Here is an 18,215-nt window from a genome sequence, read left to right on the forward strand (position 1 = left end):
TACAGATTCATAAACAGGGAGTTTATTCCCCTTGACAAAGGCACTGTGGCCTTCCTCAGAGCCTGGGCCCGAGGAAGGGTCGCAACGACGCGGGCTAGACCGTGCCACCAGCTACAAGCTGCTTATCAGGCAAGAAAATCTGAGATGTGAAATATGTTGTTTCACATAATGAGATATTCATATTGGCCCTCAAGACTGTAGTACACTTAATGGATTTTATTTTACCAATACCCCAGGTGACAGGGAAGCATTATCTCCCTTTTATAGATGGGAATGGAAGCACAGGATAGATTGTGTCTTGCCTAATGTCAAACCTAGAAGGACCCCTGTACCAGACCTGGGAATCGAACCCAGGTCTCAAGTGCCTTATCCACTAGACTATCAAATTGAGGAGAGGAATAAATATGCCCTACTGCCATTTTTTCTGTCTGAAAAGAGTGGGAAGAGATTAGAGTGCCCCAACATTTTTGGAAACACATCACTATGTTTTCTCCTCAGGCAAGAAAGGCTTTAAACCATCATTTAAACAAAACAAAGGGTGAAATCCTGACTCCATTGAAGTTAATGGCAAAACCCTTCTTGACATCAGTGGAGCCAGGATTTCCCCCAGGGTAGGTCTGAGAGGTGTAATTCCCAACTTGGGTAGACACACTCATGTTAGCTCCACTTGAACTAGTGTGCTAAAAATAGCAATATGGCTGTGCCTGACTAGGTAGCCAGTTGGGCTCGCTGCCCAAATACACACCTAAGATGTTGGGTGGGGTTATACTTCGACAGGTAGCCTGAGGTGCCACCACTGTTTTTAGCATGCAACATCACGTGGAGCTAGCACAAATAAGTCTACCTGAGCTGGGAATTACACCTCCCAGCTGCAACGTAGACAGCCTCAAGGAGTCCAGCTCTGGGTAAGCAAACACTGAAAACTGTTTTCATGTGGGGGACTAAGTGGCCTGCAGTCTCTGCAGAATAGAGACCCAATGGAGTTAGTAATTCAAATATAGCTGCTGTTATTTTTACAAAGTACAGACTAACTCAAAGACCTCCAAATATAATCTAGCACTAATGGCATTCAAGGCAGATTTTAGCAGCATTGCAGGAACACCGCAGAAGACAGTGTGAAAATTAACAGATGTATATTAAGCACATTGCACGCCCACACAACAAGAGTGAAATTCTGTACTGGCTAATGATAAATCTGTAAGATTGCAAGAGGCAGGGTGAGATGGCGCATGTGAGATTGTTTGAACAAAATGAGCAGCATTCACAAATTCCCATGACCCAATAGAGGTTTCTACATTTTTGACCAGATCCTCAGCTGGTAGTCTGCATGGCTCCATTGACTTCAGAATTATGCCATTTATACCAGCTCAGAATCTGGTCCTTCTCTTTTACTGTCAAAGAATAGTATTCATCTGAATTTATGTTCTCTTCCAAGCACGTCTCAGGCATGAATTTCTCTTTGCAGCAATGTGATTGTGTTTAACCATATTGATATCTCAGTTATTGCTTTTGTCCTTTCGCACCCTCACAAAATTGAGATGAATGATTCCCACTACTAAATCGAGAAGTAAAAATCTTACTGAGTTGAGCATGAAGAGAGAAACTTTTCTAAGAATAAAGTAAACCTTGGATACAATTGCAAAACACTAGTGAAGCAAACTGTGGTCTGGCATGATTAGATGCAATTCCTTTTGCCTTCAATGAAAGTTACATCCACCTATATGAAAGCACTAGATTTGTGCATTAAAATTGGCTGTATAGTTTTACTTAAGGGATCAGATAAAACTAAAGTATGCACTTTAGCAAAAAGCAGTCATTTGCCAGAGCATTTGGTTTGTACAGACAAATATTACTTTGGCAGGTTGGTGAACGATGACCTATATAATAGGACTTTCCTATCTCTAATCTTTAATATTTTCTATGAATAAAAGCCATAATCTGTACCTTTTTCAGGTGTCATTGTGGTGCCTCCATACACCCACACTTCAGATATTTCACGGTTAGCTCATCTCCAGTACCAACACACATCAATTAAAGGACATAACATGGACATGGATTGGCCACGTTCCAACGTGAAATATTGTATGACTATCTAATATGACTAGCTTCAAGAGAAGCCTCTATCAGTGATTGTCCAGGAATGGAGTTTTCAAGGCTTGTATCTCTTCATAATTTTCTCCAATCTCCAAGCCATAAGAGACCAAGCAAGGACACATAGAATCATAGGGCTGGTCTACACTGGCTGCGGTGGTCAATGGGAGATATGCAAGCTACATAATGTAGCTTGCATAGCTCCCGTCAACATACTCATGCTCACGTAGCACGGCATCTTCACAGTGCTGTGTTGATGCAGCCGTACTCCTTTCGGGGAGGTGAATTAAGGAGTCAACCGGAGAGCACTCTTCGATCAGCTGAGCGGGTCTACACAAACTTGCTCAATCGATGCCACTTCATCGATCCCTGCTGCTGCGGCAGTGAAGACCTAGCCATAGAATCATAGGATTGGAAGGGACCTTGAGAGGTCATCTAATCCAGTCCCCTGCACTTATGGTAGGACTAAGTATTATCTAGACCCTAATGCTTCTTTGGGATTTTCTTATAGCCTTCATATAAGAAGATTCAAGAGAAGCTAGAGGCTAGATATACAAAGGGATTTAGGTGCCTACATCCAAAATCTAGATCCTCGAAACCCCTGCTTTGCTGCCACCTAACCCTCTAGACACCTAGGCGTCTGAATTTCTAGACATGGACACACTTGCTTAAGGCCTACTGGGATCCTCAAACTAGGCACTGCCCTACCTATCTCACCTGTAGGGCCCAATCTGATACGTATGCTCTGAGCACACCTACTGGATCAGACCTTGCACTAAACAATGACGCCAGAAGAGGTGCACTCCCCCCATAATAATAATTAGAGCAGTCACACAGAAGGTGATATGCCCAGGCTTACATCCCTGATCCATATCAGGCAGACAAGGGATTTGAACCCATGCGGTCTTCCGTGTCCTGGATAAGTGCTCTCAAACCCTGGGCTAAAGGCTCTTTGTCCTTGTTTTTCTGATGGAAAGGATTTAGGCAGCTAACTCCAGGCAGTGTTCACAGCTGTGAATCCTGAGGAGAAAGAGGTGCCTTCTTTTAGACCAGAGCCGGGTGCTTAACTCCCTTTGAAGGGCAGGGATTAGACCACAACCCTCTTCTCAGTATTTCCTATTGGCTAGTTTAGCTTCCCACTCAGATTGCTGTTTTTTGTAAATCCCATTCTCAAGCACCTAATCCCCCCCCCTTCATTATACAGGGAACCTGGGCACCTACCTCAGGGCTGTGGATTTCACTAAACAGCAGGCTGCCTGGATGTTAGGTGCTGCAATGCTGAGTCAAAGACTCTTTTGTGGATCTAGCCCTAGGTTTCATTGCTAGCTATTGGTGATAATACTTCTGCCTATAGGCACCTATCCAGCAAAGCACTTAAGCATGCTTTTAAGGGAATAGCCCCATTGACTTTAATTCAGTTGAATTATGCAAATAGTCCTGTTGACTTTAATGCTACTGCTCTTGTTGCTTAAGTGCTTTGCTGGACCGTCTTTGCCTTAGATCAGTGTGTTTTGCCTTAAATCCCAGCACACACCTGCGTGTAGAGCCATGCAAAATGAATGTTTCCATTCAGTAGGGCTAGTGCAAACTTTCTTTAATTTCCCCCTTATGGGTTTGTGCTTTCCCAGTGTCGTTATTCAGCTGAACCTGAATCTTAGAGTTAGCTGACAATGTTGCGTTTCAAAGCGGAACGGTTTTTTGCATACTATCAATACAAAAGCAACACTCTCTCACAAAGTCACTCTGAACTGGGACCTGGTCACTCCACTGGTATGCAGGAGAGCTGGGTGAAAAGTTTTTGGACAAATAGTTTATTTGCTGAAATATGGACATTCAGCCAACCCAAAAGTATTCATTAATTTGGCACAAATAGTTTTGGCCAATCACAAAATGGCTGGAGGAAGAGTCAAGGATGGCGCTGCTACACCTCACCCATTTTAACCCAGTGGTTAGATATTCACCTGCGATGTGGGAGATCAATGTTCAAATCCCCTTTCAGGAACAGACTCGAACTAGATGTTGTTGCTTACCAAAGATTCTAAACATTTTCAGATTCAGTGTGACCAAAACCAAACCCCCTGTGATTTTTTTTTTTTTTTTTTTTTTAGAACGGCTACTGAACAAAATCAGTTACTCACCCAGCTCCAGCGTGCTGCAAACAATTCACTGATTTGAGTCCTTAATTTATTTCAGATTTTGTTTGGCTTGATTTTGGATTATTTAACCAAAGTTTTGCAAAGCCCTAGTTGTCTCTATCTCCCTCTGGCAGGGCTGAGAAGGCACAGAAGCACAACTGAAAGTTCACACCTTTAAATTAGCTGCCACAAAAATGGTAACATTCCCTACTGCATGAACCAAAATGGAGTTTAGGGGATGATTTTTGCAGTTTCCTGATGTTTTTGCTTATCATCACAGATCCAGAATTCCACAGCAGACAAAACACCCCTTGCATATAACCTCTGATAAGTAAAAAGCACTATTTTGCTGTGAGAAAATAATTGAAATTTGCAAGGTGATAGATTTATTTTTCTCTGTTATGGAAATGGAGTTCTGCATTCTATAAGAACAGTGGAGAATTCTACACCTGATATTTGTGGCCCCTTAGAATTATCTCTGTGCATACAAGAGATACTTCAGACTCAATACTTTCAAATTGTATTATCTTCATTCCCTATCCCCATTCCTTTTCCTTCCCGCTGCTTCAGTTCATGAGTTTTCAAACACACTCCCTGCTGCATTGGTTACATTTAATATCTGCAAAAAGCTATTTCCAGAAAAGCATTAACTACTATTAAAATGTTTAAAGACTAAAAAGAGCTCTTTGCTTTTAAAATTGTTAATAGAAACCAATCTATTTAACTTGCCTGTCTTTAAAAAGTCCTTTTTTTCCTATTGCTCATGGAAACTTTTCCTTAGAGCATTAGCTACAGCAACTCACTCTGCCTCCACTATTCCAAGCAAAGGAGTATAGAGGTTTTTCTTATCTTCCTCATGGAACCATAGGCCCTGTGTGTTAACGAAAGCACAGTAATTATGGATCTTTCAGTCTAAAAGAAAGAAATTCCTTCTAATGGGATACAAGACAAGAGTCTGGAAAACCTCACAAGCCGAGCTTATTAACCAAAATAGTTTTCTTAACTAAGAAAGCAAAGTTGCTTGAAGATGGCATCTGACTGAAAGGCTACCTGGGAAATGTAGTCATGTCCTTTCCAGGAACCACAAGATGGAGAGACCACTGATTATCCAGTATTGTCTCATTGTTTAATTGTACTCTCCTATCTGTGTATATCAATCAGTTGACTCTGGTCTTAGACTGAGGCCTGGTCTACATTGGCTGTGGATTTCAGCAGCTACATCCAGTCCAATAACTTGCGTATCTCCTGCTGACTTCCTAATGTCCACTTACCATGGCATCTCCACTGCACTGCGCAGAAAGAAGATGTCCTCCCGTCCACGCAGTGCTACGCTTCTTGCTGGGGTGGATTTATAGAGTCGACTTTCGGGTTCGATTTGAGCGAGTCTTCACTGCCACTCAATCGAGCTCACAAAAATTGATCCTGCACTGCCAGCAGTGTAAGCAGAGCCCTAGATTGTGAGTCCCTAGCACATTGGGGTCCTGACTAGGGCGCTTAGGCTCTCTGTTAATACAACAATAATATATGACATGCAACTAAATAAGTAGACCAGCCTGATATACTACCTCAGATGGTCCCAACTATTTTATCATCTATATTATATTAAAGCTGAGGGCTCCCATACAAGAACAGGGCCCCATTGTTCTAGGCACGATGGGCAGTGTTCTTTGCCTCAGGTTCTCACCTTTTGGTGCGAAATCCAACAAAAAAAAAGTTTCTTTAACGCGCCACTCCCCTCTCCCTCCACGGCACCCCGCTCACAGTTGATGTCCTTGGTCAGTGAAGACCCAGAGTTCAGAGCTGCATTCCTGTGAGTTCACCTCCCACCCCAGAGGAGGGGGCCAGGGTAGAGCAATGCCTCACCTGCTGCTGCTATGCTGTTCATTCTGCATTTCTGCCCAGTGCTGCCACTCCACCCCCACCCTCTCAACTGCAACCTCTGGGATTGGTCTTGACATCCCCCCACTTAACACAGCTCTCAGTGATTTCAGCAGTTAGGTGGGGGAGCCTTACTGCTAGTTCAGGTGGGCAGTCTCTTTCCATAGAGATGCTACCCTATAGAAGGTGTAAGATTTAGCACTTAGACTTGGTAATAAGTAATTTCAGCTCTAGTGACTCACAACAAAAGACTCAATTTAATCTTAATCAGGTCTGTCATTAGACAATAGAGCAGGGGATGATCAGATGGCATCTAAGGTCCTGAGGAAAAGCCCCCTAAACACCTATCTCCCAGCTCCACTAGGCATTGGCACTGGTTGAGTGAGTGCAATTCAGCTTAGGGTGATCCCCTCAATCTGGGCATGCCAAGCACAGTTCTACTGCCCTAGAATCACACAACAAGGATACCACCTCCTTATTACCCCTGCACCCAATAACAAAGCGACTTGCAAACCAGCCAAAAGTGATCATTTGGGCAAAGCAGTTCCTTCGTGCTGTGCAGCTAGGTGGAGTGGGCGTGTCTATGCTAACAAGGTTGGTTCCTGAAGTCCTCTCCCCCAGCTCATCAATAAATGTCAGAGGACAGCTCGTTCAGACTCTGCTTACATGTAAAAAAAAATCAAGCAAAATTCTACGGTCACTGATGATGTTCTACTTTTATATTCAGAGATATATTCTCTGAATTTAGAAGCTCAGTCAGTCAAAACTTTACCAAACCCCTTTTACCAGAATAAATTCATGATGCTTGTAAGTCAACCCATGAGCAGAGATCAGGAACAAAACTCAAGTCCACTTAAGCCCTCAAAATAGGGCATACATTTTGACAGAGAAGGTAATTAATCATTGCAGCAATTTACCAAGGATCAAGATTCTCCATCAATGGCAAGTTTTAAATCAAGACTGGAAGTTTTTCTAAAAGATCTGCTCTAGGAATTATTTTGGGGAAGTTCTATGACCTGTGCTATACAGGAGGTCAGATTGAATGATCACAGTGGTCCCTTGAGGCTTTGGAATCTGTGGAGATCTTCAGCGATCTGAAACTCAAAAAAGGGTTCTACAAAAAGTGGAAACAAGGTCAAATTACAAAGGATGAATATAAACAAATAACACAAGCATGTAGGGATAAAATTAGAAAGGCCAGGACAAGATTAAACAAGCTAAAGACATAAAGGGTAACAAGAAAACATTCCACAAATACATTAGAAGCAAGAGAAAGACCAAGGACAGGGTAGGCTCATTTCTCAATGAAGGGTGAAAAACAATAACAGAAAATGATGAAATGGCAGAAGTACTAAATGACTTTTGTTTCAGTTTTCACCAAAAAGTTTAGTAGCAATTGAACATCTAACATAGTGAATGCCAGTGAAAGTGAGCTAGGATCAGAGGCTAAAATAGGGAAAGAACATGTTAAAAATTATTAAGACAAGTTAGATGTCCTCAAGTCACCATGGCCTGATGAAATTTATCCTAGAATACTGAAGCAGCTGTCTGAGGGATATCTGAGCCATTAGCAATTATCTTAGAAAAATCATGAAAGACTCCAGAAGACTGGGAAAGGGCAAAACTAGTGCCAATCTACAAAAAGGGGAATAAGGACAACCTGAGGAATTACAGACCAGTCAGCTTAACTTCAGTACCCAGAAACGTTATGGAGCAAATAATTAAGCAATCAATTTGCAATCACCTAGAAGATATTAGGTGATCGGTAACAATCAGCATGGATATGTCAAGAACAAACAATGTCAAATCAAGCTAATAGCTTTCTTTGACAGGGTAACAAGCCCCAAGGGAAGTGGTAGATGTGGTATATCTTGACTTTAGTAAGGTTTTTGATACTGTCTTACAGAACTGTTTCATAAACAAGATAGGGAAATACAACCTAGATGGAACTATTGTAACTGGTTGGAAAACTAGTACCAGAGAGTAGTTATCAGTAGCTCACAATCAAGCTGGAAGGGCATATTGAATGGAGTCCCACAGTGATCAGTCTTGGGTCTGAGGGTCTGGTTCTCTTCAATATCTTCATCGATGATTTAGATAATGGCATAGAGAGTACACTTATAAAGTTTGTGGACAATACCAAGCTGGGAGGGGTTGCAAGTGCTTTGGAGGACTGGATTAAAATTGAAAATGATCTGGACAAACTGGAGAAATGATCTGAAATAAGTTGGATAAGGACAATTGTGAAATACTGCATTTAGGGAAGAACAATCAGTTTCACACATAGCAAATGAGAAATGACTGCCTCGGAAGGAGTACTGTGGAAAGGGATCTGGAGTTCATAGTGGATCGCAAGTAAAATACAAGTCAAGAGTGTAACACTGTTGCAAAAAAAAAATCAAACATCATTCTGGGATGTTTTAGCAGGAGCGCTGTAAGCAAGACACAAGAAGTAATCTTTCACTCTACTACTCTCTACTACTCAGCTGGAGTATTGTGTCCAGTTCTGGGTACCACATTTCAGGAAAGATGAAGACAAATTGGAGAAAGTCCAGAGAGGAGCAACAAAAATGATTAAAGGTCTAGAGAACATGACCTATGAGAAATGATTGAAAAAATTGGGTTTGTTTAGTCTGGAGAAGAGAAGACTGAGGGGGGGACATGATAACAGTTTTGAAGTGCATAGAAGGTTGTTACAAGGAGGAGGAAGAAAAATTGTACTCCTTAACCTCTGAGGATAGGACAAGAATCAATGGGCTTAAACTGAAGCAAGGGAGATTTAGGTTGGACATTAAGAAAAATTCCTAACTGTCAGGGTAGCTAAGCACTGGAATAAATTGCCTAGAGAGGTTGTTGAATCTCCTTCACTGGATGCTTTTAAGAACAGGTTAGATAAACATCTGTCAGGGATGTTCTAGACTCTAGATCATAGTTTCTCAACCTGTGAGACACAGGCAGGGGATACATGGCAAAAAACCCAGTGAAGGGAGGCGGGCTGCAGCCGCCGACTTCCCGCCTGGTCCCAGCTCCCATGACTCAGTAGAAATGCCTCGAGGAGCGCATAGGCTTTGAAAGGTTCACATCACCCTGTAAGTACAGATTCACCAAAAACTAGATGATAAATCCAACACATTTAAATAATCTGTGACTTTCATTTCACTTGAGTATCTATGGAGTTTCCTCTGGAGTTAAATCTAAGTGGGTCCCTTTAAATATACTTTGAATCACCTTAAAGGTTTCTTCAATGATAATAAATGTGACCTTTTAAATCATCTGCCATAATCTTTTATTTACCTAGAATCCCTCTTGTTGCCCTGAGTTTCACTACAGAGATAATATTCTTTCTATGAAGATAAGCCAGACTAAACATTGAATTACAGATAAGATCTTATTACAATTATGTGTTATTGGCTGGACACCATAAGAGTGCTCAGTCTGTACAATGTTTCAAGGAAGACAAATCTCTGCCACAAATGGTCTAACCTGGACCAGATGGGCCGGGTACTGAGTGAACACAGGGGCACTTAATTTGACTGGGATCTGCAGTAACAGTCAAAAGTGATTAATCTTGAATAATTGACTTGAACATCTGTTTTGTGGAAAGGTTTTATGTCAAGTTCACCATCCACCATGCCGCTATTTTCTTTTAGTCCAGAGCTGATGATTTGAAGGTATTCCTTCCCCCCCCAACCAAACCACTAAATCCCTTGTCTGGTTAGTGGTTTTGTGTAGTTGCTTTGTGACATGCACTTTGCTATACTGGCATGTTGCCCACAGATTTATTTTATAGCCACGCTCATTAGATTGCATTAGATTTTCTATTTATTTGCATGGTCAGCTAAAAGGTTCAAATCCCCCTGAAACTGGAGCATCATTTGTGACGGATTCCCTGAGCTGGGTTGTTGTTACATTAAGTGCTGCTGAATTGAGGTAAGGGACGTAGTTCCAGGGCAACCCAAATGAAGGTATTTTATTTAAACAGACAAGTTATTAACAAGGACCCACATCCAGTGTGGGGAGGGGGGAGAGAGAGCCCATATCTGCTTCCTCCCCACCATTTTAGTCCAAACACCAGATACTTTGTCTCAATTCTTGTCTCCTTGTAGGGGCCTGGGTGACTGAGCACACCTTTTAACCTTACAGCTGCTGGCTGAGATTGTCAATAGGAGTTGGGCACTCAACTCTCTTTATGTCCCTGGGACAATTCCAACCTGTATTTCAACACTTAGCCAGGCTGCAAGTCAGTGCAGGAGTTCAAGGCGCTCACTTGAGCCTCGGTGGAGGCTACTCATGGCGTAGGAAGCAATGGGGTAGGGAAAGCGAGTTCTGCAGAGCTGCTCCGTTCCTTCTCTGTGCAGGTTATCAGGAAGGGGAAGGAGGAGGGCCAAATGGATCCTCAGCTAAAGGTGAAGAATTGGAAGTGGAAGAGTAAAGTACCTGGAGCTGGGAGAGGGGGGAAACTGAGGCAAGAGTGGCTGAAGAGCATGAGTACCAACCTCAGGAAAGACTGTTACAAAGCAGGGCACAAACCGCAAACCGCGTGTGAGTTCTCTACTTAGATTTCACAAACCAAGCATCAAGTGTGAACCCCTCCAGAACTATAAAAGCCTGAACATGAAGTGACAATTAGTCCCCTTGCGTACTCCGGTCTATCTCACCACTTAGGCAAGTGTGTCTTTGTGACAGGCGGTCCCTTACACCAAAAATCACAACAATATTCAGGTTTCTCCCAGTCCCAAAGGACCAGTTACTTACCCCAGGTCAATTGCACCTTAGCTCTCACATCAACGACAACACATGTAGTAGGAGCTATAATAAACGACAATCATACAATAAACTAACTAAAGATTCACTGACTAAGAAAAAGAAATAAGAGAGTTATTTGCAAGAGTAAAGCAGGTAAACATAGGCACACAAATGAGTTACAGTCTTAGGTCCCAAAAGGCGGTAGAAGCTTTTATAATGAGCAAGCTTTACATGTCCCTGAGGGCTAACACAGCCCAAGCAGCTGAGGATCCATTGCTTATGCTTACAAATCCTGCCCTCCCAAATTCCAGGCAGCATAGAGCTCGAGGGCAAGTCTACATTTACCCCCTCATAGAAAGTCCCCCCACTACAGAAAGAATATGGACAAATTGGAGAGAGTCCAGCGAAGGGTCACAAAAATGATTAGAGTGTTGGGGCACATGACTTATGAGGAGAGGCTGAGGGCACTGGGCATATTTAGTCTGCAGAGGAGAAGAGTGAGGGGGGATTTGATAGAGGCCTTCAACTACCTGAAAGGAGGTTCCAAAGAGGATGGAGCTAGGCTGTTCTCAGTGGGGGCTGATGACAGAACTAGGAGCAATGGTCTCAAGTTGCAGTGGGGAAGGTCTAGGTTGGATATTAGGAAAAACTTTTTTACTAGGAGGGTGGTGAAGCACTGCAATGGGTTATCTAGGGAGGTGGTAGAATCTCCATCCTTAGAGGTTTAAGGCTCATCAAACCCCTGGCTGGGGTGATTTAGTTGGGGTTGGTCCTGCTTTGAGCAGGGGATTGGACTAGATGACCGCCTGAGGTCCCTTCCAACCCTCATCTTCTATGACTTAAAATGCTGCATCTGCAGCTGTGCAACTGTAACACTTTAATAAAGACGGTTTGCGCTCATGGGACAGAACTTCCCCATTCGCACAGGTAATCCGCCTTCCTGAGAGGCAGTAGCTCTGTTGACTAGAGAAGATTTCCCACTGACATAGTGCTGTCCACACAGGGGGAGTTAGGTCAGTATAACTACGTGACTCAGGGGTGTGGCGTTTTCGTAGTCATGAGCGACGTAGTCATACTAACATAGTTCTGCAGTGTAGACTAGACCCCAGTTTCCTCCTGTCAGGGATTTTTATTCCCTTCCCCTACAGTTTAGAAGATGTGGCCTATCCCTCCCTGGTAGTCTAGGAGGGAGGCCTTGCCCCCTCGCTACACACCTGTGGGGGCAAACTTGATATAGGGGATTAGCTGTTCAGCATCCGTAGCCCAGGCCCTCGGACAGGACAGGGCAAACAAAGCAAGCAGTGTCCAGCCCAGGTAGGGCAAGTCAGCAGTCTATCGCCCCAGCCCTCAGGCTGGGTGTGGTGAACATGCAGTCTCTAGGACGAATAGTCTATGGGCCTATGAGGCTTCCCAGGCCAGGATGAAGCCACCACCCCAGGGGTGGTGTGGAGAGGAGGATGCAGGCCCACCTGACTCTACTACATCCCAGCCCAGGGCCCTACCAGTGGCAGAGTATTCTGTCATTGGGTCAGTGTGGATCTGGCCAAAACTCACTGACAGGCACTCGAGTGCGAGCCCAGCTGGACCTAAGTCGGCTACCCATGGGCTACTTCCCCCACCCTGTACCTGTATACCCGCAGCCAAGGGTCGTCATCCACATCCCTGGGGTACACTGCCGTCGATAGTCCCACCAAACTGTCGCTGGCTGGATCATCCACTGGCTTAGGCAGGTAAGGTGAGTCCTCGAGATAACCAGGCTCCTCTCCAGCTCCTGTCTGCAGCTGTGGGCTGGAGATGTTTTTCCCCTTCAGCAGCTGCCTCCTGTCTGAGCTGTAGGTCCCGCCCTTTATAATTCCAGTTCCTGTCTGTGCTCCACCCCTCTGCTTCCATTGTGGTGGGCGTGGCTTATCTGGCTCTGCCCTCCTGGGGGTTGAGTGGCAGTCTCTCCCAGAATGTCTTGTAGGGAGGCCACGCCTCCTTGCTACAGGGAGCAATCAACAAAATCGTTTGTCCTCTGATGTTCCACAATGATTTGCCTGGTACTGATCAGCCTTCTTTTGTTGAGTAGGAGATAACATTTCCTGTAGCAAACTAGTGTTTCCCACCTGGTAATGCTTCTCTCCTGACTCTGAGAGTTTACAGTTTCAGAGAAAACACTTAAATATTACCTTCTAAAAGGGGATACAGATATTATAAGTGAGATTAATACATACAGTATCCTACAAGCATTTCATGAAGTGTAAACATTAAACACCTGCTTAACAAGCTAACCTCTATTTTAACAATGCTAACATACAGGTGAGGTAGACAGGCTTCCCCCTATGCATTTGTCAGTGTTCAGCATCACACAGGACTTTATACTTTTCTAGATGGCTAAGTCCTGGAGACACACTGAATTTGGCCCATCCAAGAGTGGAAGAGTAAAGTGACTGGGACTGAGAGGGAGGAGAAATTGAGGCAAGATGCACCAGATACCCAGCTGATTGTGAGGGGGTAAGCCCTCACCCTAGCAGAGAGGAAGCTAATGGGCTTTTCTGGACTCAGCCAGCACTAAGCAGACTCACCTGCTAGGCTTGCTCTGCCTGGAGAGAGGAAGCTTAAAATGGGAAAGCCTGCCACAGGTAGAGGTGGCAAGTAGGGGAAGAGTGCTGTGCCTGGAAGACTGTTGGCAAGAGGGATAGATCAGAGACGAGAAAGATAGTCATGGACCCTGCCATCCCTGTCACTGCAGGGAGCTGGTAGATAGTGGGGGGTTACCAAAAGGTGGGGGCCTAAAGTGGACCCTAACCCCAATCAAGACACTAAATCCTACAGATAAGTTGAGCCCCAAACTTTGGGGTTACCATATTTCAGGTTCACAAAAGGAGGACACTGCCAGAGAGTGTCGGGGGAGCAAGAGAGAGGGTACAGTTGGTGGAGGGGGTACCAACGGGGGGGGGGAGGGATTCACTGGAGGTGGAGGGCAGTGTTGCTCCCTGCCATGGCAGCAGGGCAGCTGGCGCCAACCCAGAACACAGCAACAGCTGTCAGTCAGCGACTCCCTGTGGAACCACCTTCCCGGGGCTGGGAGCTAAGGCCTGGGTGGACTGGATCTGGCGACAGGGGAATGGACCAATCAGCTGCAGATGCAGGGGAGGAACCAACAGGAAAGCGGACCAATTGGTGCTCTTTCTGAGCTGTAGCTTTTCTGCTCTGCAAAAACTCCGGATGTTGGTTGTTATTTGAAATATCCACCTGCACAGAAAAAGGGAGCTCAAAAGAGAGGCTATGTCTAAGAAAACCTGGACATATGATAACCCTACCCCAGAGGGTGACAGAGAGACTGCCTAAGGGGATGGCCATCTTTGCTTTTTTGAACTTTGATTATCCCTGTCCTTGGAAAGGAAGAGGGCAAGAACCTTTTTCTTTGTTTGAAGAAACCCTTGTACGCACAAGCAGGGGAAGGATTCTGTGTGTGCCAGAGAAGAGAAGCAATCTGAACTGTGGTGGTGGGCACTCAAAGGGGTCTTCCCCCACCAATGGGACTGACAGGATCAGAACATAGTATTCTTAGACTGTAAACTCTTTAGTGGCAGAAGCCATCCGTTTGTGTTTGTACAGCACCTAGCACAGTGGAGTCCTGGTCCATGAGTGAGGCCACTTGACACTACCTCAGTACAAATAATGTAGGACTCATCAACTTCCAGTCCTTTTCTCTAACTACTTTACCACACAATATTCCTTGAATTAAGCCACATCAGTCCAGAGTTCCACACATCCATTCCAGAGAAAAAGATAAGGGAGAGGTTACAGCTACAAATTCATTGAAAACAAAATCATTTTTATTGTGAAGACTTTAATATTTTTAAATAAAATATATCAACCTAGTATTTCCAAACTTATTTTCTTTTCTAAAAAATATCCTTTCTAATCCTTTTCGGTGTATCTTTGTGCCATCCCTTGGATGCTTTCCAGTACTGCTGCTGGCCAAATGAGTATTCTCTTCAGATGCCTAGTTATGTTAGGAGATAAAGGAAAATGCACTAAACATAACACATTTGTTTAGCCGGACTTGAAAAGGTTTTATTAGCTGGAATTTTAGATCCATCCCTTTGTACAGTATTTCAAGTGTTAACTAGCAGTTCTGTGAACAACAGCAGCTGTTAGCTGATTAGTAGTTCTGCATCAGGAACATCTTGATCCACTTCTTTTTTTCCCCCAATCAACTATTTAATAGCACTACAGCTAGGTGTGTATGTAATTACTATAATTAATACTAGATAACTAATTAACAGTGCTGTAGGAAGTACAAAATCAGATTAATGTTCCTATGGCAACTTGGCAGAGAATGCTGGGATTTTCAGTTCAGGATGATCATTGTATTTTTCACCTCAAGTAGTGTCCTTTCATCATTTGGGCAGCTCGTGAGCAAGCTAGTTTAGTGGTAAGGACTCTTAGCAGTGACATTGTATGTGGGTTGGGTTTTAAAATCAGTTCAAATGTCAAATTTGGGTGGAAAACTGAAAGCAGGAGACTAATCTACACAGGTCAACACAATGGCTTTCTAAATTTGAAGCTGTGCAATGGGTTTGTTGTTTATTTGCGGGGTGGTGGTGGTATTACAGCTTAGCTTCAGCAGAACACTTGCTGCCTCCTCTGTGCCAGCTTTGTTTTGTTGCCTCGCACACTGCCTGCTCATTCCTGGCCTGCTGAATGAGGGGGACCTGTATCTTGAGTCTCTGTGGATACATATTTTAGAAAAAAAAAACCACAGGAAAAATAAAAGGGACAATTCCAAGATATAAAAGTAGCTCTGATGGAAAAATTTTGCATCCAGATGTTTTTCCTTCCATGATGCCTCCCTGACCAAGAGTGGGAAACCATTGTAGATCATGGGAGGTGTAGCTGAATCAGAGATCCCACCCTGTGAAGAAGGATGGGGGCATAGGGCACCTGAACTACAACTCCCATAAAGCACCATGAAGGTTCAGGAACACAGAGATTAATGTTAAACTGACCTGAAATAAAACATTTTGATTAGGGTTGACAAACCAAGAAAATGTTGTGTAGTTTAAGGCACTGAAGCACTGATTTCCACATCAAAATATTTTGGGAGAAATATTTTGGGTTTTGAATTTTTGCCAGAAATCTGAAGTTTACCATGAAAAATGTGAAGGGAAACAATTCTTTTGTTTTCATTAACATTTTCTGCAGAAAAATAAACAGTTTCCAACCAGCTGTACTAAAGGACTCGTGCTCAATAGATAATTCTTTCAGTCTTCTGTTTCTGTGGGGATTCGGAAGCAGGCCTTCCAACGTGAACTGAAAGAATAACGTGAGACAGCCTAATAAATGGAGGATCACAAACATTCAGATCCATAGTGTCTGGCAATGAGATAAAGATTGCTATGTCACCATCTTGTGCAACTCTAGGAATAGAGCACTGACCTTCTGACCAATTCCTTAGTACAATGAGTAGCAATTAGGAGTGAAAAGCATTTTTCATTTTCTCTTTTGTGCTCTGATGATCTAATATTATAGGACTCTAGGAGGTTTTTTGGATTTTGAAATCCCTCAATGACCTTGCGAGTGAATCTTGCTCTCCTGGGACATCAGGTCAAATCATCAGATGGATACCTCCATCTCCCACAGAGGGAAATCTCCAACCACCACCACTACTCGAGGTGTCCTCCTTTCGATGGTGTTGGCTGCATGCCTCTCAGCCTTTGGGCCACGTGGCTCCTCTTCACTGCACACTGGGGCCCCCTTTCTCTTCTCCTGGCTCTGTCTGATCCATTGTGTAGAAACGATCATTCCTAAATTCAGTGTTGCTACTGTAAAAATGTTGTGGGAATGGTGCGCAGTGAAGGCAGCCACTGACTGAACTGTCAGAAGGCACCATCTTTATACTTTTGTCCTGAAAACTCACGTTAATGCCACTTCACTCTTCCAGCAAAATAGAATTATTCAGATATGAAATTCATATATGAATATTCAGATATTATGCAGTAAATATCACAAGCTGTTGATAAAGATCTAAATATTTGGGTGCTTAATTGAACCACCTCTAGATTTTCCACGTTCAGCCCATCCTTAGTAATTATTGTCGCTATGACTATAATCATTAGACTATAAAACCCACATTATCTAATGAGCTATATGTATTAGATATTCCCTGCCTGTCAATATTTTATGAACGCTTTTACATAATTATACATCATGTTTACTTGCAGCTTTAAGACACGTGGGAAATGGATTTTGATGGATAGGGTCAGAGCCCTAGCTGGTTTAAATTGCCATATTTAATGGGACTACATCACTTTGCATAAGCTGAAGACCTGTCCCATGAATTCTAATACGACTGGTGGAACTAATTGAGAAAGGAAAGGACAGCTTCCCAAAAGTTTGGAGGCTGTTTTCATTTTGAAGGGTTTGAGATACAACTGGCTGAAGTCTTCTGGGGGGGAAGCGTTTGGTAAAAAAAAAATGGGGTTGCATCAAATTAATTTTTTTCCAGGAATGTCATTTGACAAAATTTCTCATTTTAAATCAGTTCCAATTTTTTCCTCAGTTGGAAAGATTTTCATTTTGAAGCAGTAAGGAAATCCCACTCACAGGTCCCTCCTTCCTCCTCCTTTATTTTTTGAAAGGCCTCTTGACAAACAAAGCAAAACAAAAACCCACTACTTGCGTTCAAAAGTTTTTAACCTGCTGTAACGACTGGAGTGAAATATTTACTGTCAGATACACTGGCTCTGTGAAACAGATTTCTATATAGCTAAAGGGGAACCACTGTAAAAGACCACTGGTACCTTTTCAAGACTCTCAAATCATAGGATACGCAGCAGGAAGATAGAGAAGATACTTGAGGGTAGGGCTGAGACAAAGAAGCAGTAGCTCGTCTTGATTTCTTTCCCTACACTGAGATTTTTTATTTAGTACATAGGCAAAATACTGCCTTCCAACAAAAATGCAAATACTTCCATCTTGATATTAGTACTAGCATCAGTCAAAGCTAGGTCCCAGACTCTGAATTTGTTTACACTGGCATAAATCTGGACTGACTTCACATGACAATTTATGCTGGTGTCAACTGAGTTCAGAATTTAGTTCCATAATTTTTCCAAGACACTTTGGTTTACTTTAAGAGTCTCTTTCAACTCCAGCTAAAAATTGATTTTTGATGAAAATGTAAAGAAACAAACCAAAAAACCTACACTGGGATGAAGGTAACCGGGGCAGTGCACTTGTATCATGGCTCTAATTCCATAGTTTCTACCAACAACATGAAACTGAAAAAGGAGAGATGGAGTGAGAATCAGTTCAGAACTTAGAACATACCTTAAAGTTACATAAGTATAAGTCACAGACCTGGATCCTGCAATG

The sequence above is a fragment of the Emydura macquarii genome, unplaced genomic scaffold, assembly GCF_026122565.2.
Source record: "Emydura macquarii macquarii isolate MOO-44397 ecotype Brisbane River unplaced genomic scaffold, CSIRO-AGI_Emac_v2 contig_3470, whole genome shotgun sequence".
Taxonomy (NCBI): domain Eukaryota; kingdom Metazoa; phylum Chordata; order Testudines; family Chelidae; genus Emydura; species Emydura macquarii.